Here is a 26909-nt window from a genome sequence, read left to right on the forward strand (position 1 = left end):
TAATATATATATTATTTAATAAAAAACAAATTAGGTATATAAACTTTGAATTTATTATTGTATAAAATTTTGAATTATGTATGTTTGAAATTTAAACGTAACAATTTTGAACTTTTATAACCATTAGAAACTATAAACGAACAAAAACAAAAAGTATACAATCCTAAACCCAATCCAACTCAACCCATATTTTACTGGTTGGGTTGGGTTAGAAACTAAATTCGAATTATTCGGGTTGCCAACTCAAATAACTCGAAAATATGGATTGGGTTGAGAATGTCTCCCAACCCAATCCAATTTCACCCGTACTCTCAAGGGGAGCTTGGACATTGAGATGTAAAGGTGAAGCGTGAATATCAAATGGGAGCTTAGATCAAATCCCTTGTTCACACATAAGTGATTTAGGAAGCCTTAAACATTTATCTTGTGAAAGTAGTGTAATACACGATATTTAATTCTTCATAAGTTATGTACTAGTTATAAACCTCTAGAATCTGAGTATTTTTCAATTTAAGTTAAGACTCCCTCAAACGTAGGTATGATTGCACCAAATTGGATTACCAACTTGATTGTGTGATGTTTTATTCCTGCCGTTTATGTTATTTAATTTGAAAATAGCGCGCTTTGGTGCAAACATAACTCTCTGAGTTAATACTGTGTTTTTCAAATGTACTTTGGTGCATAGACGTCATCTCAATAAAATTTAAATTTTCTTTTATTAGAGAACAAACAAGCTATTAATAGTTAAATTTATAAACAGAGAACTTCAAAATTAAAGTAAGGGAGTTCTATTACAATTAAAATCCATTTACTAATATATCTATATTGATGACTGTTTATACATAGCAACACAGCTTGTTAAAAGTAAAATATAAGATCTGAAGTTCAAAGTATAGAAAAGTGGAAAAAGCAAGAAACCAACAGATGCACCACAAATATATAAGGAAAATTGAAAAAATGTCAACCTATAGAATGTATCAAAAGAAGAAGGAGAAAAAGAGATATATTTAACATATATACTTCTGTGGTTGCAAAAAGAAAAACATGTTGTTACCAAATAAAAGAGATGAAAGATATCAAAATGAAACCAAGAAAACCAAATATTAAGAGAGAGAGATATAATTGGTAAACCCAAATGTAAAATTAGTCATGGGTCCAAGTAATTAATTCCCATTAATTTCATTTCAGTAACTTAACAAACAATATTCAATATATATCTCCAAAATTTTCATTCCCATGCAAAAGAGTGAAACAAGATAATGCAACTTTTACCACATAATTAAAAGCAAATGGGGAAAGTATATGTAATCAATTTATATTCTATTACCATATACGATTCTATTAAAACTAGTAAAAGTTGTTCTGCACCATTATCACCTTCATTTTTTTTAAATAATGCTCATTTTTGCTTACAATCCAACCTAGCTATAATTTTTGTACTAAAAAAATTTAATAAGTTTTCTTCTACAGAAAAAAAACATCATATTATTAATCTTATAGTTGTCATGTATTGTCCTCAATGTCAACCTAGTTGAGAAGACTTGGTGCCCGATCAAGTATCTTTTCTAAGAACGTTTGACTCTTTTTCCTTTAGGACTATTGTGATCCAAAAAAACGAAAAGAAAAAAAAAACTAATAATTTTTTTTTGTCTTTTTTAACTTTAAACTTGCTAATTCTATGTTTGAAGAACAAAGTTAAAAAATGAAGGTACTTAAGGAGGATAGCCTCTGAACTATTACTATAGCTAGGTTACAACACTCAATATCATTAATTAGCTACACTTATACCTTAAGCATAATTAGTCTTGCAACAACAATCCAAGAATTGTATTTTTCAATGACCAAATTAAACAAAGATATATGACAAAATTATTACCTAGTTAGTCTATATCCTCTCCTTTATAAGAACCTCCACATTTCATAATTATTCTCACACATCCTAAACAAAGCATTCTCTCAATCTCTAAATTTCCTCATTTTTCTACAAACAATGGAGAACAAGGGTATGAGCACCTCCATAATGAAGATATCACTTACATTATTCCTAGTAAGCATGGCCATTTTGGCACCATCAGCCACGGCTCGGATGGAGGCAGCAGCACCTAGTCCATTAGCACTAGAAGATCTATCTTTCTCTAACTGCACACCATTTATTTTAGAGGCAACAATGTGTGTAGTAGGCGTGATAAAATTCCCGGTTGCTCCTCATCCTTCGTGTTGCAAAGCTATTTCTGATCTCGACGATTGTTCTCCGGAAACTTACCAACATATTCCTGGCATGGACATTATTAAAAAAATTTGTAGTCTGTCAAGCACTTTCTGTCTTGACAATCAAAAGGTTCTTCAAGCAAATTGAACCATTTTGAATAAGAAAGTTATGTTTATGTGATTGTGAGTTTTCTTTTTTCCTACAGTACTATTGCAGTACCATCTATAAAACTTAATAAAACATACATCTTTAACAAGATTTAGAGTGTACTTGAAAATCTCTGCATAATCAACAACACTAAAATCTTCATAGCCAATTTAGTTTTAGTACATACACAAAAGATTTAAGAAACGGAATTATAGTCTATGCATAACAATCTAAACTTTCTTACAAGTTTCCAGATTTCAAGATTTTCTGTTTTCTAGCAATAGAGAAAAAAAAGAGTCAAACCATTTGTTTTCAGGATTTGTAGAGCATCAAACAACAAAAGACATTAAACATAATCAAATAACTCCCAACTAGGTTAGTAAATTAGCTATAGAAAAGCAACATAGATTCTTATCATCTCAAAAATCTTCATAAAACATACATCTTCAACAACAGATCTACAAATACTATATCAAAACCACACAAAATACAACAACAGTAACCAAAGTCTTCAGATCTAAAATTTTACCAAGTCTTTCAAAAGTCAACACTTCCATAAAGCAAGCGAATCACATAAAGAATCACAAATGAAGATCAAAACCGAATAAACCTGATTATCTTTCTCTCATGTGGACACGTGTGTAAGTTTCCACAAGAATATTTCCCTTCCACACAAACAAAAGTAAAATCATATTTTACTCAAATCATCAGTTACATAGTTATGAGCGTATAGAAAGGATAAACCAACTTCGTCTTGAGGTAAGATAAATGTGTGAATAACATACCTGGCCTAGGAGGATATCATACATGATGAAAAAAGAAGTTAACAAAGGCAATTTTAGAGAAAGGAGGAAAACATACATGATGACAAGAAAATTTAGGTTTAAGATAGTTATGAGGGTATAGAAAAGATAAACCATCGTCGTCTTGTGGTATAATTAGTTTTATGTTGCACCACATGAAAAAAGAAGTTGACAAACGCAATATTGCTATAATAGAGAGATTATAACAATATTAATATTAGAGAGATATATCTAATATAAGTAAGCATAAATAGCAACATAATTTATATAATTCAACAACCCTTGATAAAGGAGGAAAACATCAAACCTATGTCTATACAAATGAAAACCAATATATATGTACTTAGAACCGAAGAAATATAAAAACAATTAGAGAGATCTCACACTTACTTGAAAAAATTTCGTCAACTCACATTTTCATGTTAACATGGTTCTCAACCTAGCTCAAAGTGTTTGTATGAGTTTGATATCAAACCAAGGCAACAAATATAACCGTTCTAAATACAAGAACTTTAAGTACAACACATAATATTTTTAAAAAAGAGCTAAAGGTAATTCACATCATAAAGTAACCTTGTTTCTTTGCTTCTCAACCTAGCTCAAAGTGTTTGTATAAGTTTGATATCAAACCAAGGCAGCAAATATAAATGTTCTAAATGCAAGAACTTTAAATACAACACATAATATTTTAAAAAATAGCTAGTAGATTAGTTTCAGTTGAAAACAAAAGGTGGATTTTAGTTTAGAATTACGTGAGAATTAGTGTTGAAAAAGATTGTTGTACTACCTTATTAGTAGATGAGTAACACCTTGAAAATGCATCAAGAATCTACAAAATTATTTAACATTAGTAGTTAAGATGCAGAAAATATTATGAAATATAATGTTGGGAAATATTGTGACTTTTAAAAGAACTAGACATTTTTAAACAAAAGAGAGAGCTCATATATATTTTCTTTATAATTTAGCCATAAGGTATAGAATGAAAAGTATTTTATAACTAGCTGAGATGAGACACCAAATTCATTTTGCTTTGGTTCATATTAATCACATCATAGCTACCATTTACAACATTTCTATCTTCACCAAACTCAATTCTCCCTCTTAAACCATTGAAACACTTTACCCAATTGAATTCTAAGTAAATCTCACTCTCTATCGAACACTTTAACTTTGCTAAATTGAATTCCACTTTCATTATAACCAAACACTTTACAAGCAACAATAAAGACTACAACAAGGAAAGAAAGCGAAGAAAAAAGGAAAAAAAAACTTGAACAAACCTAGCCGACGGAAAAGAGGGCTTTTCCGTGGTCATAGGTCGTCGGTCGAATTAGTCGTGGGTTGTCGTTGATGTGTGATCGACCGGTGGAGGGGGAAAGATTGGATTGGGTTTTTGGAAAGGGTTTTCGTGAAGATGGTAAAGAGAAGGGATAAATAAAAAGGAAGATATAGTTAATAAATTCTTTAATGAAAAGTTGAAGGAAATTGGAAAATTTGAAAAACATTTAAGTTTGTTGCTAAAATTATTTAATTTTTAGTGACATTATTGTCGTGTGTTACTAATTCTCTTAGTGACGTGGATTAAAAATGTGCCGTTAATAATAATCTTTTGTGACAAATTTTTTTGCGTCACTGTATACGAATTTTTACCGCAAAAATTACTTGCACCACTAAAACTTTGTCACTGAAAAATAAATTTCTTGTAGTGAAACACCGACATTGTTTTTTTAAATAAGTTACTATGGACCGTTTGGTGCACCTAAATCTTCACTAGGTGGACACCTCCCACTCTTGTCAATTATTAAGTAGTTTATAATGATTACCATCATAATTGTCATGTGATTACCTTAAATTTTTTGTCAAGTGGTAAATATTTTTTTACTACATTATGATGATTATCATTTATGTAGCTTACAATTTTTTTTCGCCAATTACTAATAGTTTCTAATTACCATCCATTCTTGTAATCTACATAACACATTGTCGATCATCCCATTGCCACTATGAAAAATGACCATAGTAACCTTAATCACAGCAATAAAATACTGAGATAGCTATTTGACTACTGTTTGATTGTCTTTTGGATACTTTCTAATTGACATTTTATTACTCTTTTTTATCATTGTAATTTTTTATATTGTTTGATTACCTTCTAATTGTCACTTCCATAGTTTTTTTTACACATTTGATTGCTTTTTTGTTCATAATAATTTTTTTGTCGTAGTAATAAAATATTAATTAGATACCAATCACACAGTAAACATAAATTACTAAATATCTAATAAAATCTCACATAAAAAATATTATTCTTTTACTTTGGTAGTATATTACATTCTAAATTTTATGTTTTTATTTTACTGATTTTTGTAACAACTAGCTAACTTAAAAGTATTGAAATTAATGAAAGTATGTTTTACAATTTAATCACAAATATTATAGATATCGTAAACTTTGCTATTCCAATTAAAAGTAAAAGCAAAAAAAAAAAAGAAAAATGGAAGAAGAGAATTTTTAATAATGGATTCAACAAAGAAAGATTGTTCCAAACATAAATCACTCCCCATTCTAAACTTATAAATAGAAAACAAAACAACGATCCATCACTACTAACAACATTATTCTTAGTCATCAAATCGCCAATAAACCCTAAGAGAAACTTTTACTACTCTAAGCACATAAAACATCTCACAATGCACAAATGTTCTTAACCACATCCATGTCTGCAGAAGGAATCGTTTGGAAAACTACAGGAGCACAGTCATTGAGCTTAAAAATGGCTTTGCAACAAAAAGGATGAGGAGCAATTGGAAACTTGAATACATCGACCAAACACAGTGTCGCATCCAAAATAAACGGAGTACAACTGAAGAAGGAGAGATCTTGCGAGATTGATGGATCAAGTGTTGTAGACGACACCACCGTGCGGCCGGCCGTCGCGGATGCTGCTAAAATGGCTATGGAGACAATGAATACTAAGGCTAACTTCATTGGGGATGCTTTCAGTGACTTCACTGCCATTGTTTAGTTTAGATGAGTTGTTGTTGAGGTCAAGAGAAGGGGAAAAGGCTCTACTTTGTTTGGGTGAGTAAGTTTGTGATTAGTGAAGGTTCTTATATTGAGGTAGATATGGACTTCCTATTTATGGCAATAGACAAAATTATGGGAATTGTTTTTTCTCTTCATATGTTAATAATTATATATATAATTTTAATTCTAATGTGTAATGATTATTGTATGCAATAAAAGGAAAGTAACATTTATTTTTTTATTTAGTACAAGAAATGTAACTGTTAAATTCTATTTGGATTATTGTATGCAATAATATGATGTTTTATATAACTCGAAAATATATTATGGGACTCATTCATTTATTTTAGGGCCAAACAATATTCCTTTGCTATCTAATTTTAAGCTAAGGTTGGTTTAGGTTTAAAAACTTACTCTCATAATTACTTTGATTTTGATGACTTTTAATTTCTACTATGTGCTCCTCGGTATTCAATGTATTGCACTGATTTTGCTCCTTGATTTTGGAGTTTTGATTTCATTATATCTATTTACATTTTCTATTTATTATATTTCAATAAATATTAGGGATCGATTTTAGCCTATTCAAAATAAGAAGAGATTCACAGTTGGTGATGGTTTGAGAAAATCCAAACTAACAACGTTAATTTTTTTTAAAAAAATCGAAAGCTTAAACGGACCTAAATTATTGATCCATCAACAAGGAGTAGTCTGTTTATATTTTTTTCATAGTTGAGGTCGGTTTGAAGATGTACTAAACTGACCAAGTTGGTTGACAGTAATTTTGTCAAAAAATCGACTCTAAATGACTGATTCTCACGACTTGTTTTCATTGACTTTCATCAACTATTAAAATTATTTAAAAAATTTACATCCTAATATATTACGTTAATGTTGAATACTAGAGGGAAAAAAGTAAAATATGGAGGAACCAAATCAAAATTAAAAAATGATGGTAAAAATTTGATAATATTTTAATTTATTTTGTTATTTTTAAAGATGCCTTTATGTATTTATTTAGTTAGTATTAAATCAATAATTAGTTCATTAAAATAAAGACAATTTTTTAATATTGTAATTTATTGATATTCTAATTTCAAATATTAAGTATCCAAGAAAATAACATATAATTATATAAACACATGGTTACGTTTTTCTCTAATGAACCTAATACGTCTGAATCCAAAATACATATAATTTTCTAATATGAAGTTAGAATGTTAGATGCACCGCCATTTTGCCACGAACCCTTTGTGTAATTGACATAAAAACACATGGTAGATCATAGTGCAATTACTACTCAAAGAATTTTAGTCAGATTTATATGTAAAACTAACTGAGGTGTTCATGTTGGGACAAATTAACCAAATATATTAATAAAAATAAAAGTAATAAGACTACAAAAACTTACAACAATACACTATGATCGCCTATACTTATTCCACGTTGAACCCAAATTTTAGTAACTCCAAAGTTCAAAGTTAATATAAAAGAATTACAGTTTTCAATGGCTACCAAACGTTTCCAAACTTTTTATATGTGACCATCTATATATATCCAACCTCTACTCCCTAGTTTTCTCCCACAAACCAAATAGAGCTATTCCTTTTGAGTGTAAGAATCTCATTCAATCCTTCCATTGACTTTCGAGAGGGAGTTCGAAAAATAAATACAGTTCAATTCATCATGAATTAAATGGATAGAACTATTTAGTTAAGGTTCAAAATTACTAATTTATATGAACTAAATGGGTAGAAGTCTATTTCCGATTAAGATTTAATAAGAACCCTAAATAGTTTATTATAAGGAGCGGCCATGGCTTTGTGAGCGAGAAGCGTAAAATTAGGGTGACGTCACTACAAGAAAAAGTACATATTATGACAGTTGTATATTGCGGGAAAATACAGAATTTTTCGAATTCTACTTTCCGCGATAGTTATTTGTTGTCACGAAAGGTATATAAAATATAATTTATTTATTTATTAAAATAAAATTCATTTTAAATAAAATATTAAATCACAATTTCCCCCAATTCTTAAACCCTCGCGCAAACTTCACCCTCACCCTTCGCTCACGATTTGACATCCATCCTCAATCCGACCACCACGTCCCATATCCGAACATCGTCGACCATCTCCAACAGACACATAATGGGAGTCAACAAATCAAGAGCTTAGAGATTCAAGAGATTAAGCTTTTACAGCTTCCTTCTGTTTGTCACTTGAAAAGCTTTAGTGCTATTGTCCAAGTAATTTCTCTTCCAATCCTCTCTTTTTCTTTCTTTTTTTTCTTAAATTTAATTTATATTTGCTAAGTTGCTTGATTATTTAGCAGCTATTTTGTTTTTGGTGTTTGGTTCGTTAAAAGTAAGGTTACTTTTTTTTGAATCATGATTTGAAATTCAATTTCAAGTATAAAAGTTCCTTTTTTGGTCAAACTTCATTAAAGAAAGAATAAAATTTGAATAACTATTTTTTCTTCCATATTTTGGTTTGGTTTTTATGAAAGAGATTTAGGAGTTTTGGCTTAGTTTTTGAACATGAATAAAAAGTAGAAGAGATTTAGGAGTCTATATTCATGAGTTTAATTTTAAAGAAACTGTAAATAAATTTCAACTAGTACCAAAATATCTGTAATTAATAGTGCAGCAAATCCAGGAAGCTGAAGATGAAACATAGTAGAACTTAGGTAACTGACAGTGGATGAAATTCTTTTGCAGTGGAAAGCAAATGAACTAACCCCACTTGCTCTTATGAAATCTATACATAGGGAGGGAAGGGGAGGGGTGTTGCTTTTTTTCTCTTTTTTTCTTTTTTTTGTTGGGTGTAACAGAAAAATGGTCATATAACCCTTAAGTGGACTATTGTCTTAAGTCCACGTGAAAGAGGAGGTTAGGTATCAACAACATTTAGAATACAAATTTCATCCTACTTTGCAAATGGTTATGGAGATTCCAATCGGAGCCAAACGCCCTCGGGAGAAAAATTGTTCCAAGCTAATTAGAAGTGTAGTACCATAGCAACTATATTGGCTCTACACCTATTGATAGTAGAAAATGTAGTGCAAAAGCTCCCTGAAAAGCTATTGTTAACTGTTTGAGCTGGTTTGAAAATCACTACAATTGGAAAATCAACAATATATGGCGAACTTATTTCCTTTTAACCCTATGTTTGCTAAATTCCCTCGGCACTTTGCTCTTTGTCAATCCAAAAATGATTCAATCAAAGATCTATGGGACTGCTCAATCAATCAGTGGCAGCTTTTTAAATCCCAGAAGGCCTTTCAATGCCACAGAACTACAATCATGGAATGAGATTAAGAACATTCTTCCAACCCCTCGTCAGGACGAAGGTAGTAGGAAACCAATTTGGAATTTGAGTAAAGATAATTTGTTCTCAATCACCTATGTCAAGGAAGCTTTAGAGTCGAATGCTCACTCTTTTTCCATGGACTTCCATCGACATCACTGCTCAAACCTTTGTCATTTCCAAGAAATGCAAATTTTTCAGTTGGTGTATCATCCATGGGGAATTAACACCATGAAGATTTTGCAAAAGAGAAATCCAAATTCTTACCTAAATCCCTACTGGTGCACACTCTGTCAGTCTAATAGTGAGGGGATCGATCACCTGTTTGTTAACTACAGGACCATAGCTTCCCTTTGGTCTCTCCCCTTGTTTCCTCTAAAAAAGGACTTTGGCTCATATTTTTTAATATTTAATTTCTGTATATTCCTTTACAAACTTTAAAATTACATTTTAATATTGTTTCAACTTCAAACTAATTCGAATTTAGGATTATTGTTGTGGGTTTTATAATAATTGGTATTAGTTTAGTTTCTAATCAAAAAATCAGTTTTAAAGTAAAATATTGTTGGATAAATTTTAATTTCAATTTGAAACTTTTACATTATGCTTATCACTTTAATTATTTACGTACTGATAATTCATTTATTCATTTATAATTTCTTCCATTCATGAATCTGAAAGTTGTTGTATAGATTATAATAAATTCATTAATAATTTGATTTATTAACGTAATAATTCGAGTTCAAAATGAATAACAAATCAATATCACATTTAAATGAGATAGATTTTAAAAACATGAAAGTATTATTAAGAAATACTTAAAAAAATTGGAAGTTAATATATATATCAATAAGGATGCACCTTCACACCCGAAGAATTCTATGTTTGGATTAAATAAGGATGGTAGTCTTTTGTAAATTTATTTGAAATTTTATATAACTAGAAGTTGATAAAAAAATTGAGAAATTGTGTAAAAAATTGATTTAAGATTTAGAAAAAGAGTGTGATTTTAATTATTTCAAAATGTTTTGAATGAACAAACATGGGAGTTTATATATATACATAACATATTGCAGAGAGAACAAAGAATATTGAACGAAAATGGTAATTCTCATTTAATTTAACAGGATAAGAACAAAGAGTTTGGTCCAGCAAAATCTACTCCCCTCCTCTCAAATTTTATAAGAACATAGTACTGTAGAAAAACAACAGAAGAAAACAAACTTATTCTCACATATAACATTCTTATTCATCATGTTCTAATTGGAAGTTCAAATCTTCTTACAGACCACAAATCTTCTTAATCATATCCATGTCAGAAGAAGGAATCTTTTGATAAATTTCGGGGGCACAGTCGTTAAGCTTAGAAATGGCTTTGCAACAAGAAGGGTGAGGTGCAATTGGAAACTTGATAACGTCTGCCACACACAACGTTGCTTCTAAAATAAAAGGAGCACATTTTAGAAAAGAATTTTGTGGTTCTAATAATGGACTAGGTGCCGCAGTTGTCGTGTCGGCCATCGTCGTGGATGGAGCTAAAATGGCCATGCAGACCAGAAATACAAGCACGAGCTTCATTGGGGATATGTTAAAGCGACTTGGCTGCCAGTGTTTGTAGGAAAACAAGTGTGGAGGCCTACGGAATCTTCAGTTTTGTTGGGGTGAGAAAGTTGTGTGAATTAGGAGCTTCTTATATAGGGGAAATATGGAGTGGAGATTTTGGCATCTTTATGCTCATTGATATTACTACTGCTTTTGTTCATGTAACTTTCTTGCTTATGAACTTTAACACCGTTATAACTCAATTATTGTTAATACATATGACCTAATTAGCTGTTAAAAATGAGTGATAGTTCCCTCTATCATTTTTTCTTTCATTACCATAAGAAGAAAACTAAGTCTTCATTTTCAAATTTTATGCGTTTTTTGGTTTTACTCTCATACCCTTAGGTAAAGAGAGAGAGTGAAATATATGGAAGAAAACAGAAAGAAACAAAAGAAAAGGAACCAACTACCAACAAAAATGCGAATGGGCAAATGATATTTAATGGACTCCAATTTTATTTCTATGTATATAGTGGAGATACCATATTTCTAAAACTTCTTTCCTTTTAATTGTTTTCTGTTTTTTTTTTAAAAAAAAATTAAATAAAGTGTTTGATAATCAACTTTTTTTTTTCTTTTCATGGGAGAAACCTGTTTTTAAAATTAAGTACCAAAATTTAAAATAACTAAAAAAAACTTTCAAAAAATATATTATATTTATTTTAGAAAAAAAATACAAAATTGGCTGCCAAATATATATGACTTTTGTTTTTAATAAGCAAAAATTTAAAAACAGAAAAAAGAAAGTTGAAATAGTTACCAAACAAAACTTTCATTTTCTCGTTTTTCAAAACATTGGTAAAACGTAGATAACAATACAAATGAGTTTGAAGATTAAAATGATTATTATAGAGGCTTTATTTCAAATTACTTAGGTTTCTTTTGATAACTGTTTGTTTTTCCTTTCCGTGCTTCAAAATTAAATTGAGCTTATAAACAGTATTCCACCGACCGAAAAACTATGCAAAATTTTAAAAATTATAAAAAGAATATATAGTTTTAAGATTTAGCTAAAAATTCAACTAAAAACATCATAATACATTTAGAGTAAATGTGTCCCATTTTACATGATGTGGGGATAGCTCAGTTGGGAGAGCGTCAGACTGAAGATCTAAAGGTCACGTGTTCGATCCACGTTCACCGCATATATTTTAGGTTATCTGTATCCTAGCAGATGTTTTTTTTTTTTTTTTTTTTTTTTCTACACATACACCTTTCTCACTCTCAATTACCATGTGATCCATTTCAATTAGTTGGAAGCTCTAGAAATTGCTATACCTAATGTAAGGTCCCGATCACATACTTTGAAATTGCTATACCTAATGTGACCCAACTGTCAGTAGGTTGACAATTATTGACCCAACTGTCCAATTCAAGCTCAGGATAAGGGATTGAAAGAGGCACATGGCGTGTTTTGAGATTGGGTCACTCTTCGTTGCCAGTTAGAGAAATCATTTTATCATAGAAAAACTTGCCGGACGAATCTATAATTAGAGGAATTCGAGTCATTTAGAGGTTGCTTTTACCCTTATTTTGTTAAGAAAGGACTAGAGAGGTATCCAAAAATTCCGAGAAATGTAAGGGAGACTTTGCATGTCCTAGGAAGCTAGTTGTCTATGACTGTGAGTTTGTTCTCCTTGGTAAATGTTTCCAAGTGAAAAAGGGTTTTAAAATGTGTTTAAAATCCTGAATATATTCTTTGAAACCATAAACTACACATGATTTTCATTATGTTCTTTCATCTCTAAAATGTAAGCGATTTAGAATAAAGGGAAAAGAAGTATTTTATAAATAACCTTCTAGCTAAAGGAATACTGTGAAAGCATCCTCTTTGAGTCAGATGTTGTATTACGATTAAATGCGTAGAAGTTAATGTTGACGTCATGTCTTGAAATACTGATTATATAATGTTGTATAATGCACTTGTACCACATGTAACATGAGATACCTTATCCTTGTTGTGTGGCCTAGGATAAGATGTTTTATTCTTGTTGTGTAATACTACGAGAAAAGGGGGATCTCCCAACGCATAAAAGCGTCGGGAGATATACGAAAAAGCGTCGTAGAAAAAAATATTTCAAAGTATAAATGTGCGTCAGATCGAAGTCGGGCAAAATGAAGCACAAATAACACTCACATCATATTGTGCAAAATATTTCAAAGTATAAATGTGCATCGGATCGAAGTCGGGCAAAATGAAGCACAAATAACACTCACATCATATTGGGCATCAAGAGATCCTCTATTTTAGAAAAAAAAATCTTCCATTATTAAATGGAAGGTATTATGTATCTAGCTTGAGATTTCTCACGTTTCAAGAGTAACAATGCAGATTTTCGATTTCCTCATCCAAATAAGAACATAGAATATGCCATTGATGCTTTATGATATATGTCATGGATCTAAAGCACAAATACGCCCAATTCGGACAAAATGGACTTCACAACCCACAGTTTGACCTCATCATCATTGATCTGAAGCACAAATCATTAACTCCAAAGTCAAAATACAAAACAATGGATGAAGGAAAGTAAATCTTACCATTCAAAGCATTCTTTCTCACCATCCAAAAGAATGGATCTAAACGGATCTACGAAAATTCTACGAATATCCAAAAAATTTCAATGGTTGTTCTTCACTCTCTCGACCTCAGCTTAATCTTATGAAAAAAAACCCTAATTTTGCCAAACCCTTAAAATTTTTCATTCAAAGAAGAATTGTTGGAAATCTAGAACAAGAAGGATGAAACAAATTTGCTAACCTTTTAACATCAACGAGAGAAGTCTATGAGAATGTAGAAACTGAGTGAAGAAGAAAGTATAAGATGCCCTATTCAAATTGTGTGATCTTGTTAGGATGCCTCATACTTACTGTGTGATCTTGTATGAGATGCCCATTTGCTTGTTGTGTAATCTAACATGGGAAGTCGTGTTATGCGTAGAAAAATTTATGGTACTTACCATTGCGTTGAGATTTCTCTACATGGCTACAACTTAGCAAAAGAGTGTGTGGTAAATGCTTGAGTCGGGGAGAGGGTACACAGAAATGAAATAGATAGTATAAAATGAATCCACAAAATAACTAATTTACATTTTGCTGTATTACCTGTTCGACAAATGATTATGTGATGAGAAGGCAATTGATTTACGTAAAGCAATTGTTAAAAGATCACACTGACTAGATGTTTTCGTCTCACCCTTCCAATGTTTGTTTTACTCCACACCCCACCCCCTCCAATGTAGCGAAGGAGATCTGGCATAAAACTTGATGTCTTGATCGTCTATCATGCCTCATGAATCACATTGTCTTGGTGGTGGCCATTGTGATTTCATGTAGCATGTAGAAGCTAGGCAAAAAAAAATCAAGTTATTATTTGAGTCTGTATTTCTTTTAACGATTTGTGCACTAGAAATCGAATGTACTCTCTTAACTTGTCTATCAATGAAGTTCTTTTTTTGTTTCATTAAAGTACGAATTTCGCGTTTAACTCTGTATTGTAAGAAGTTGTTCTGCTTACTAGGTGTTCAACATACTATCTCGCATGAGGTGCATATGCATGTTGAATTAGTATTGGATTATTTTTTAGTAGCGAAACTTACATGCATTCTAAGCACGAATGATTGTATTGCATGCATCGTTAGAGTTGTTCGGAACAAAATTAGTTTTTTTCAAAAAATTAATTATGTCACTGTAAGTAAAAATGTTAGTCGCCAACATGAGTTTATCAGTTCAATTAGTACCTTTATGTACTTAGTAAGCTAAGTTAGATGATGGGAAAAATAGCTCGCTTTTTTAGTAAGAGTTGAATAATTTTTATTTGTTAATTCGTTAGCATTTTCTTAAAAGACGTTTGGTTACTACGACTTTTATGAAAATAACAACTTTTTCTTTGAACTTTAGTAGGTAGTGATTTTAGTCCATGTATTTTTAATTTTGTAACGATTTATTTTTCGAACTTTAGTATAAGTAACAATTAGTTAGTCCCTATACTTTGAAATTTTGTAATATATATTTTTTTAACAACAAGATGAGGATTGGGATCAAGAGGAGCATCCAATAGTCTCGACAATGTTGAAACAGTTGAGCACCTACCAAACCCAAACCCACATAAAGAAAAATCATTGCCACAAAAAGGAATTCATACTAATAAGTAGAGACTAGAGGAAAGTCTTCCAAGGATATAAAACAATGATCTTGAGATAAACTAGCTATTATAAATAAAGGGAAATAAGTCGGTAATGAACTAGCAAAACATAAAAGTCATAGTGCAAAGTCAAACTACTCCTAATAAGCTTATGGAAAGAAATATATACAAGTAGACCAATCAAACCAAAGACTTAAAAAACTAGCATCCTCATATATAAAATTTAAATGTAAGTTTCTATTATGTAACTGTTCACACGAGATTTTGAAGAAATGTAATTCGTTGAATTCGACTTTGATATATTAATGAATATTGTGAAGACAATCTCTAATATTTACTCATTTGATGTTTTTCCTCGAATACAAGTTAAAAACTTAAAACTTCTTGGTCTTCGATCTACAGAATATTTTAGTTGCAAGTCGATTTGAACTTCGATCTTCTGAAATCCAAGGAAAGCTTAATCTTCTAAGTCTTCAATCTTTCAAAAGTTGTTGATCTTGAGGTTGATACAAACTTGAACGTCTTGAGAGCTTGTACAAGTTTGCATCTCCAATTCTTCAGAGCTTCGATTATTCTTTCAACCACAGACCTCCTTAACGAGTGACAAATGTCTCTATTTATAGAGAAATTTTGTGGGCTTTAGGTGGGCTTGGGCTCATTTGCTTGTTGGACTTGAGCTTGGGTCCATTTTCTTGACGGGCTCGGGCCCACTTGTTTGGCCCGATTTTTCATCAGGGGCTTGCATTGGGTTGGATATGAGAAAACTTGCCTACCCAAAATTCAATCAAATTTTAATCATCATAATTTGTTGTGATGACATGGAAAAATTTAATTGGCCGAATATTCTTTTCAAATGTAACTTCGCCTTTATAATTATTAAAAAGATTATTCTCGACCAATTTATGAAAAAAAATCATGTATTAGAAAGTTCATTATATTTTAATAATATTAAAATTTAAAACTAAATTGTTGCAAATATAAAAATATATGCATACTCATGTTATTTTCATATAAGTTATAAAGTCAAATTGTTGTTTTCATGGAGAGTTAAGTTGTAGCAACATGAAAGTTCAAGGAAAGGGTTTTTTTTAACATTTTTTTTCTCCATTGGCACTCAAATTGAGACTTGAGAATTAAAAAATGAAATTTACATAATTAACGAGACTCAAAACATAACATAAGTAATAAACATTTTAATTTGTTTAAAATAATAAAATATTTAGAATTGTTTTCAAATATAGCAAAACTTTTTAAAATATTTATAAATATAACAAAATTGTAGTTTTCATCACTAATAGATCCAAAATAAACATTTATCACTCTAATGATAAACACTAATAAATTCAACATCTATTATACACAGAAAAAGTAAGATGTTATATTTGTGAATACAAGAGAATTCATCTTCATCTTTCATGTGTCGCAACCGAGAGAATCATCATTTTATCTTCTATGTGTTGCAGTCGATAGGCTTCTCCATGTTCAAGTTTGGCGTGATATCCATCATAAAATTCAAGTCAAACTAATGATAAAGTTGGGTGTACTTTTATCTTCAATCTTGGTCGATGTGCTCTATCTTCAAGCTTTACGCTTCAAAAAAGGAAATAAGTTATTGTTTAAAAAAGAAAAAGGTAAACTAAAAGAAATGAAAAATGAAAAAGAACCAAAAAAAAAAGAAAGGAGAAAAGAAACATAAAATGAAGGAAGAAGAGGAAAGAAGGAAGAAGGAAGAGGAAGAAAAAGAAAAAGGAAGAAGAAGAAAGAAGGGGAAGAAAAAAAAAGAAAAGAAAGAAAAGAAACGAAAAGAAAAAGAGAAGAATGAAGACGTCTGATCGCTCCTTCTAAGGAGGTGAATCTGACGACAAAAGTCTGATCGTCTCTTTGAAGAAATTGGATCGCTGACGGCAAAGAAAATTCGAGAAGCTCGATCGCTCCTACTAGGGAGGTGGATTTGAATCGTTCCCTAGAAGAAGTTGGATCACTGATGGCGAAGTAGATCGAGATGCCGGATCGCTTCTATTAGGGAGGTGGATCTAACAGCAAAAGTCTGATCTCGTCCCTTAAAAGAAGTTAGATCGCTGACGATGAAGTAGAACCGAAATGCCCGATCGTTCCTACTAGGGAGGTGGATTTGAAGGCCAAAGCCCGATCGTCCCCTGAAATAAGTTGGGTCACTAACTACGAAGCAAAATCGAGAAGTCTGATCTTTCCTACTAGGGAGGTGGATCTGATGGAAGAAGCTCAATCATCCTTTAGAAGAAGTTGGATCGTGGACGACAAAGTAGAATCGAGATGCCCGATCGTTCCTACTAAGGAAGTAGATCTGACGGCCAAAGCCCGATTGTCCCCTACTAGGAGTTGGATCGCTGACGACGAAGAAGAATTGAAAAGCCCGATTGTCTCCTAGTAGAAGTTGGATCGCTGATAGCAAAGAATAATCGGGATGCCCGATCGTTCTTACTAAGGAGGTGGATCTGACGGCAAATGTCCAATTGTCCTCTAGTAGAAGTTGGATTGTTGATAATAGAGTCATAGTTCAAACGTTTGCATACAAAAAGAAAGGGAAGAAGAAGTTCTTACTTTTAGCTCCTGTAAAAAAAAAAGGGAAGGAAAAAAAAAAAAAGAAAAAAAGAGAGAGAGAAAGGGAGAAGATAAATTTTGTTGCTGGATAAAGAGTAAATGATTAAGGTGTGAGTCTATTTATAAGGTCAACAAATCCAATTCTTAAAAGAATTAGGAATGATATTTAATCATTTTTTTTATAACGAATCTAATTATAAAAGGATTAGGAATGATATTTAATCTTTTTTTAATAATAAAGAAAAGATGATCCAATTATCTTATCTTATTTTAATTATTTTCAATATTTAAAATAGAAAAGATAATCCAATTACTTTATCTTATTTTATTTTTAGGACAAATTTTGAATTTAATTTGTGAGATAATTAAAATATTTAAATATCTCAACATTTTAAAAAAAAATTATTACTAATTTTAAAATTAAAATTTGGGTTCAAAATCCAAAAATTAGCTTGGATATATGGTTTCTTTTTAATCTCAAGTATATATTGGAGCCATAAATCCAACTTTATCTCAAGATTTAGGGTCTCATTTTTATCTCAAATTAAAATTGGTAATTCCAAATTATTGTGCATCCTCGAGATAAATTAAGGTATGGTAGAGACTTCATCCTTATTTCAAATTAAAATTTTGGTTATGTTCAAAATTTTATTTTTAAAAATATTAAATTTAAATTTTTATCCCCAAATCAAATTAAATGGTAAAACTTTGAAATTTTATCAAATTAATTAAGGTTTTGTCATATTACATCCCTTATTTCAAATTGAAATCAAACTCATGTGCTAAATTCATAGTTTGGTTAATTTGATATGTTAAATTGAGCAAAAAAAAAAAAAAAAGCTCGTATTTTGACTTCAAATTTTTTTTTCAATATTCATTCACCCATATACGTGCATAAATCTCGAAAGGGGCATTTATTTTATAGAAAATTTTGAGATGAATCACAAATTGCCACGTCATTTACTAAATTAATAATGAAAAGTGCAAATAATTGAATATGAGACTAATTAAAAAATTAATATGTGTCCCAAATTAAAATTGAAAACATAAATTAGCCAATTCTGATAATGTCATGTGTTTTCATCATAACCGTTGGATCAAGTTAATTATTTTCGTTCAATTAAATATTTTTTACTTAGGTTAAGTTCAATTGAGCCAAAAAATAAGCTTAATTGAGTCCAAATGTAAATATGACTCAAATCCTTGGTATGATCTATGGAGTAACTAGGCTCAAGCTCTTAAAACCTACTAGATAACTCTATAAATAGAGGAGCTCTCTTCATTTGTAAGTGTTGGAAATTTTTTACTTCAAAAAGTCTAGAGAGAATTCTCCCAAGAACTGGAAGACTCCCTAACTCCTAAAGTCGACCGCCCTCGAAGATTGGAGATCCTTTGAAGATACAAGATTTCTTCCAAGACTCCAACTTCTACAAGCTTTCTTCTAAGATTCCAACTTCCCTCAAATATTTAAGCTTCTTTGAAGATACAAACTTTCTTCCAAGACTCCAACTTCAAGAACATCATGTGCTCTGTTTCCTCTAATCAAACGTAAGCATCCAACAGAGAAAGAATTAGAGGATTAAATTCTAGAGATCAAACCACATCACATCAAATCAACTTAAGTTCAAATCCACGAATCAAGTTTCTTCGAAAATCTCGTGCAAACAGACATTATATCATTTTTCTACTCTCTTTCTCTAAAATCTTTTCTTTGTTCGATTCTTTTAAATTATACTTAAAAGAAAATTAATGTCCTATATTTATTAAATAGTTACATAATTAAAAAATTAAGTCAAGAAAAGGATAAGGTAAAGATAACCAATAACAACGTATACAAGTTTTCTCGATTATAGACGAGATGATGTAAACCTAAGAGTTAAGTAATTATTAAAAGGAATTGTATAGTTTAAAACTAAAGTGAATTTGATGTCTTGAGTTTTAATCTTTCATGAGATGGATATGCATTTTCGATAACACAAAGGGATTATATATTATATATTTTATAGTTCCCTCTAATTGTATTTTTTTGTTTTTCATTACTGTTCGAATAAGAAATTTTGAGACCAATCACAAGTTGCCACATCATTTATTAAGTTAATGATGAAAAGTACAAATAATTAAATTTGGGACTAATTAAAATTGACATATGCTCCAAATTAAAGAGTTAAAAATAAATAAAATGGTCATTCTAATAATGCCACATGTTTTCATATTAATAGTTGGATTAAGTTAATCATTTTAGTTCAATTAAATATTATTTACTTGGACTAAGTTCAATTAAGCCCAAAAAATAAGCTTAATTGAGCCCAAAGACTAAATATAACCTAAGTCCATATGGTTGAGCCCATGGGTCTGGTCCATTAGACCAACCAGGTTCAAACCCATAAAGCCCACCAATGAACTCTATAAATAGAGGAATTCTCCTCATTTGTAGGGGTTGGAAAATTTTGACTCTAGAAGATCCATAGAGAATTCTTCAAAGAGCTAGGAGACTCCCTAACTCCTGAAGTCGACCATCCTCGAAGATTGAGATTGAAGCTTCTTTAAAGATACAAGCTTTCTTCCAAGGCTTCAACTTCAAGAACATCACGTGCTTCGCTTCCTCCAAATCAAGCTGAAGCATCCAGTTGAGAGAGAATCAGAGGATCAAATTCTAGAGATTGAACCGCATCACATCAAATCAACAAAAATACAACATCAACTCCAACTTCAAGTCCACGAATTAAATTTCTCCGGAAATCTCGTGCGAACAAATTGGCACGCCCGGTGGGACCATCTCTACCTCTCATCTCTCTCTCATCATCTAGATCTACAAGCAAATCAATGGCATCAAAGAAAGCTGCATCCAAATCTTCAGCTGCAAGCGACACCTACACGGGACCTATCACCCGTAGTCGTTCCAAGGGGATCATCCAAGGGCAAGATCAAGGTTCCGCCATCGCGCAGAGCATCATGAAGCAATTGATGGAATCTCCTAGAGCTGGAATTGTCATCAAGGAAAATCCTCTATATAATGATTATGATTCTGCATCTAGCAGGTCACTGAAAGAAGCACACCCAGATGTGATGTCCGTCATGATGGCTGATGTAGCAGTCGAGACTGCCATGGCGGAGATGGAGAGAAAAATTAATCTCCTGATGAAGGTTGTTGATGAACGAGACCACGAAATTGCAGCTTTAAAGGAGCAGATGCAGACTCGTGAAACTGCTGAATCGAGTCAAATGTGTTAATGCGTCCGTGTAAAGTTGATGACAAAGGGAAGAACGTCGTACAAGAAAATCAGCCACAACAACAATCAACTTCTGTGGCTTCTCTCTCGTTCAACAATTACAAGATATGATCACAAACTCCATCAGAGCACAATATGGAGGCCCATCTCAGACTTCTTTCATGTACTCTAAACCATACACCAAAAGAATCGACAACTTGAGAATGCCGCTTGGATATCAGCCTCCAAAATTCCAGCAGTTTGACGGAAAGGGCAATCCAAAACAGCACGTTGCTCACTTCGTCGAAACATGTGAGAATGCAGGATCAAGAGGAGATCAACTAGTCAGACAATTTGTTCGAAGCTTGAAAGGAAATGCTTTTGAATGGTATACTGATCTGGAGCCAGAAAGCATTGAGAGTTGGGAACAACTAGAAAAGGAGTTTCTCAATCGCTTCTACAGCACCAGGCGTACTGTAAGCATGATGGAGCTTACAAATACGAAACAAAGAAAGGGAGAACCAGTCATCGACTACATCAATAGATGGAGAGCTCTAAGTCTTGACTGTAAAGATCGGCTCACCGAACTGTCGGCTGTAGAAATGTGCACCCAAGGCATGCACTGGGGACTCCTCTACATTTTGCAGGGAATAAAGCCCCGCACATTTGAAGAACTGGCAACTCGAGCTCATGATATGGAGTTGAGCATCGCCAGTAGAGGAACTAAAGATTTTCTTGTTCCTGAAGTAAAGAAAGATAAGAAAGAGATGAAAGGTGCTGAAAAGATAGTGAAAAGCACGCGAAAGAATCTATGGTCGTAAACACAACCCCGCTGAAATTCTCCAAAGGAAAGGAAGCGAGGGTTGAAAAGAAGGATGATGGAAGCGAAAGGCGACGTCTGACTTTAAAAGAAAGGCAGGAAAAAGTTTACCCATTTCCTGATTCAGATATCGCTGACATGCTAGAGCAACTACTAGAGAAGCAGCTGATCCAGCTGCCAGAATGTAAACGACCTGAGCAAGCAGGAAAGGTAGATGATCCCAATTACTGCAAGTATCATCGGGTCATCAGTCATCCAGTAGAGAAATGCTTCGTGCTGAAGGAGCTAATTCTAAGGTTGGCTCGTGAGAAAAGGATTGAGCTAGATTTGGAGGAAGTAGCTCAAACAAACCACGCTGAAGTGACGATAATGTCTGAGGCTTCTTCGTCGAGATTGATTTTTGAGCAAAGGAAAAGCTTGGTCCAGTTCGGGACCTTTGAGCCTATAGTTGTCCAATTCTTTCAGGAAATCTCATACGAGGATCCTCAAGGAGAGAAAAGACCAATCGAAGAAGACGATGAAGGGTGGATAGTGGTGACCCACCGAAAGAAAAGACAGTCGATCCCGACCCAAAGAGAGTCTCGCTCTTACCAAAACTATAGAAGAGGAAATAAGACTCAAAAGAATAAGAAAAAGAAGAAGACTCATAAGCTTAAGCTCGTACATAATGAAGACATGAATTTCTCTCGACCTCAACGCTTAGTGACCTTGGCAGACTTCCTTCCAAAAAGCTTCCTTTGTGATCATCAGGATGAAGACCCAGAAGTCGTTGCGTGTCATGCTATCAACACAACGGAGGAAGAAATAATCCCTCCAAGATCACTAGAAGGAGAGGGAGTATCAAAAGACCTTTCAAGGTTTAATGTAGAGGATCTATTATCACTTCCTCAAGAGACCAAAACCATCCTTATTGATGCATTGCTAAATTCAAGAGCATCAAGTTCGAGTACTCCGACTATGACATATGAGAGTGGTTCTTATTGTATGTCTATAGACTTCTCAGATGAGGATTTGTTGTTGGGATCTAAACTTCATAATAGACCTTTGTATGTTTCTGGATACGTTCGAGAACAGAGAGTCGATCGAATCCTCATTGATAATGGCTCAGCTGTCAACATAATGCCAAAGTCGACTATGTGGCAATTAGGCATCTTGATGGACGAGCTCTCAAATAGCAAGCTAGTAATTCAAGGTTTTAACCAAGGTAGCCAAAGAGCAATAGGCATGATACGGTTAGAACTCATAATTGGCGACCTAAAGGCCAGTGCATTGTTTCATGTCATAGACTCAAGGACTACTTACAAGTTGTTACTAGGGCGTCCTTGGATTCATGGAAACGGAGTAGTAACTTCAACACTGCATCAGTGCTTCAAATTTTATCAGGACGGTGTAAAGAAGGTTGAAGCCGACTCTAATCCATTCTCAGAAGCTGAGTCTCACTTCGCAGATGCAAAGTTTTATTCAAAGAATAATAATATTTTAGAAGTTTTGCCTGCAGAAACCCCTCTTACAAAAGGAGAAGATAATTCACAACTGAAATCACTCGCAACCACAGAACCACATGAAAGTGCGAGAACCTTTAACTCTGGAAAGGGTGAAGCATACACTAGCAGCACAAAGGGTATGATCTTGAAGGATGAAAATGCTGCAAACACACCAGTTTTGCGTTATGTCCCTCTGTCAAGGCGCAAGAAAGGCGAATCACCATTCATGGAGTCTCCAAAAGGTTTGAAAGTTGGTGACATCGAAATCATAAAAGAAAGCTTCACTACACCACTAACTAAGATAGCGAAGCAGGAGGTAAAGGTAGATCTGGTGGAAGCAAACTTGCCCCAAAGGCGAACGAAAGACGGATTCGACCCCAAGGCTTACAAATTGATGGCGAAAGCAGGTTATGACTTCACAGCTCACACCGAGTTTAAAAGCTTGGAAATTCATGACCGACCTGAGCTCTCCTCAACTCAAAAGAAGCTTCTACGGGAAGGACATTCTATACCCGTGTCGAGAAAAGGACTCGGATACAAGTCGCCAGAACCGATCCGTATAACTAAAAAGGGGAAGGAAAAAGTGGTTGACATCAATCATATAACTATAGAGGAGGATGACAATACTGACGTAAAAGAAGGTGATAATCAGAGAATCTCAGTATTTGATCGAATTAGACCATCTGTTGCACGTCCCGTAGTATTTGAAAGGCTAAGCATGACAGAGGCAGAAAGAGAAAGGCTCCAGTCAGTACCAAACCTTGAGAGACATTCGGTCTTTCGAAGGCTAACTACGACTCCCATAAAGGAAGAAAGCACATGCCATGCCTTGACAACTACAAGACCATCAGCCTTTGAAAGGGTATGTGTCTAAAAAGAAAAATGTACAAGCACCCCGTGCTCCGATTTTTAATCATCTCGGGGATAAAGGATCACACGACAACATTGATTCCAACATAGATACAAAGAAGAAGGAACCAATGTCTCGTGTGAAAGTTTGGCGTCGAATTAAGCATACAGATGTCGATAATTATCGTAGTAAGAAGTTTCCTTGCGAGACAAAGGAAAATGGAGAAATTCATAGCAACGTTCCTTCTCGCATGAAAAGAAAAACTTTTGTTACTCTCAATACAAGTCAAGGTTCGTTAAAGGTAAAAAGACATGACAAACCACTAATATTGTACATTGCTGCACAAGAAAGGTCCTTAGGAGCATTACTGGCACAAGAAGAGGTAAAGGGAAAGGAGCGTTCTCTCTACTATCTAATCAGAACATTAATTGGGGCTGAAGTTAACTATTCTCCTATCGAAAAGATGTGTCTTGCACTTTTCTTTGCCATTGATAAGTTGAGGCATTACATGCAGGCCTTCACGGTTCATCTAGTGGCAAAAGCAGACCCTATAAAGTATGTTCTATCCAGGCCAATCATCTCTGGACGCTTAGCCAAATGGGCGGTTCTACTCCAACAATATGACATTGTCTATATTCCCCAAAAGGCGATAAAAGGACAAGCGCTAGCAGACTTTTTAGTAGACCACCCAATTCCTTCGGATTGGAAGTTATGTGATGACCTACCAGACGATGAGGTTTTCTTCACAGAGTTATGGAACCTTGGACTATGTACTTCGATGGTGCAGCTCGAAGAAGTGGTGCGGGGGCAGGCATTGTCCTCATTTCTCTTGAGAAGCATATGTTGCCTTATAGCTTTGCACTTTCTGAATTGTGTTCAAACAATGTGGCTGAATATCAGGCTTTGATAATTGGCCTTCAAATAGCATTAGAAATCGGAGTGTCATTCATAGAGGTCTATGGTGATTCAAAATTGATGATCAATCAACTCTCGCTTCAATATGACGTGAAACATGAAGACTTGAAGCCATATTTTGCTTATGCTCGACAATTGATGGAAAAGTTTGATAATGTGATGTTAGAACATGTCCCTAGAGTAGAAAATAAGAGAGCGGATGCATTGGCAAATTTAGCCACGACCTTGACCATGCCAGATGATGTAACTCTGAACATACCACTTTGTCAACGATGGATTATACCCCCAGTTAGGCCTGAATGTCAGGAAGTGAATATGGCAACATCCTATTTGATTGATGAAGAAGATTGGCGTCAACCCATCATAGAGTATCTTGAACATGGAAAGCTTCTAAAGGATTCTCGTCATAAAATTGAGATACGAAGAAGGGCAGCACACTTCATTTATTACAAGGGAACTTTATATCGTCGTTCTCTTGAAGGGCTCTTCCTTCGATGTCTCGAAAAGGAAGATTCGGTAAAAGCTCTAAAGGAAGTACATGCAGGTGTTTGTGGAGCACATCAATCGGGATCAAAGCTTCAATTCCAGCTAAGAAGAATGGGCTACTACTGGCCTAAGATGATCCAAGATTCAATAGACTATGTGAAGAAGTGTGAGCCTTGTCAATACCATGCAAACTTCATACACCAACCTTCAGAACCTCTTCATCCAACTGTGGCTTCTTGGCCTTTTGAGGCTTGGGGACTCGATCTGGTTGGCCCCATTACACCAAAATCATCAGCAGGACATTCTTATATCCTAGCAGCAACAGACTATTTTTCAAGTGGGCTGAGGCCATTTCCTTGAGAGAAGCCAAGAAGGAGAACGTGGCATACTTTATTCGAACACACATCATCTATCGATACGGTGTTCCACATCGAATCGTGACGGATAATGGAAAGCAATTCTCCAATAGTATGATGGACAAGTTATGTGAAAAATTCAAATTCAAGCAATATAAGTCATCCATGTACAACGCAGCTGCGAATGGACTAGCAGAAGCATTCAACAAAACATTGTGTAATCTTTTAAAGAAAATTGTCTCCAAGTCAAAGAGGAATTGACAAGAAAAGATCGGCGAGGCATTATGGGCTTATCGGACGACTCATCGCACCCCTACAGGGGTTACACCATATTCGCTTGTTTACGGTGTGGAGGCTGTCCTTCCTCTCGAAAGGGAAATTCCGTCACTAAGAATGGCAGTACAAGAGGGATTGACTACCGAAGATAATGTGAAGTTACGTCTTCAAGAATTAGAAGCACTTGACGAAAAGCGATTAGAGGCTCAGCAAGCATTGGAATGTTATCAAGCGAGAATGTCCAAAGCTTTTGATAAACACGTTAAACCTCGCTCCTTTCAAGTCGGTGATCTAGTACTTGCCGTAAGGAGACCGATCATCACAACAAGGCATACAGGAAATAAGTTCACACCTAAATGGGATGGACCCTACATTGTTAAAGAAGTTTATACAAATGGCGCATACAAGATCGTTGATCAAGACGGACTACGAATTGGCCCAATCAATGGTAAATTTCTTAAAAAAATTTATGCTTAATTTTGTTAGGTAAAAAAAAAAAAAAAAAGTTGAACTACGTTATGACTTGATCCCTATATTATAAATGGTACGTAGGCAGCTTAAGGAAAACCTTAAGCCCAGTCCAGCAAAAAAAGGTTGAACTACGTTACGACTTGATCCCTATATTATAAAGGGTACGTAGGCAGCTTGAAGGAAACTTTAAGTTCAGTCCAAAAAAAAAAAAGAGGG

At 33.5% G+C, this 26909-nt stretch overlaps 1 non-coding gene across 1 annotated transcript; it reads left to right on the forward strand.

The window, feature by feature from the left end:
- Positions 1-12174: 12174 nt before the first annotated feature.
- TRNAF-GAA lies at positions 12175-12247 on the forward strand. The gene has a single exon. It is a non-coding gene; the product is annotated as a tRNA-Phe (tRNA).
- The last annotated feature ends 14662 nt before the right edge of the window (positions 12248-26909 follow it).

This window comes from Cucumis sativus, chromosome 1 (assembly GCF_000004075.3).
Source record: "Cucumis sativus cultivar 9930 chromosome 1, Cucumber_9930_V3, whole genome shotgun sequence".
NCBI classification, from domain to species: Eukaryota; Viridiplantae; Streptophyta; class Magnoliopsida; order Cucurbitales; family Cucurbitaceae; genus Cucumis; species Cucumis sativus.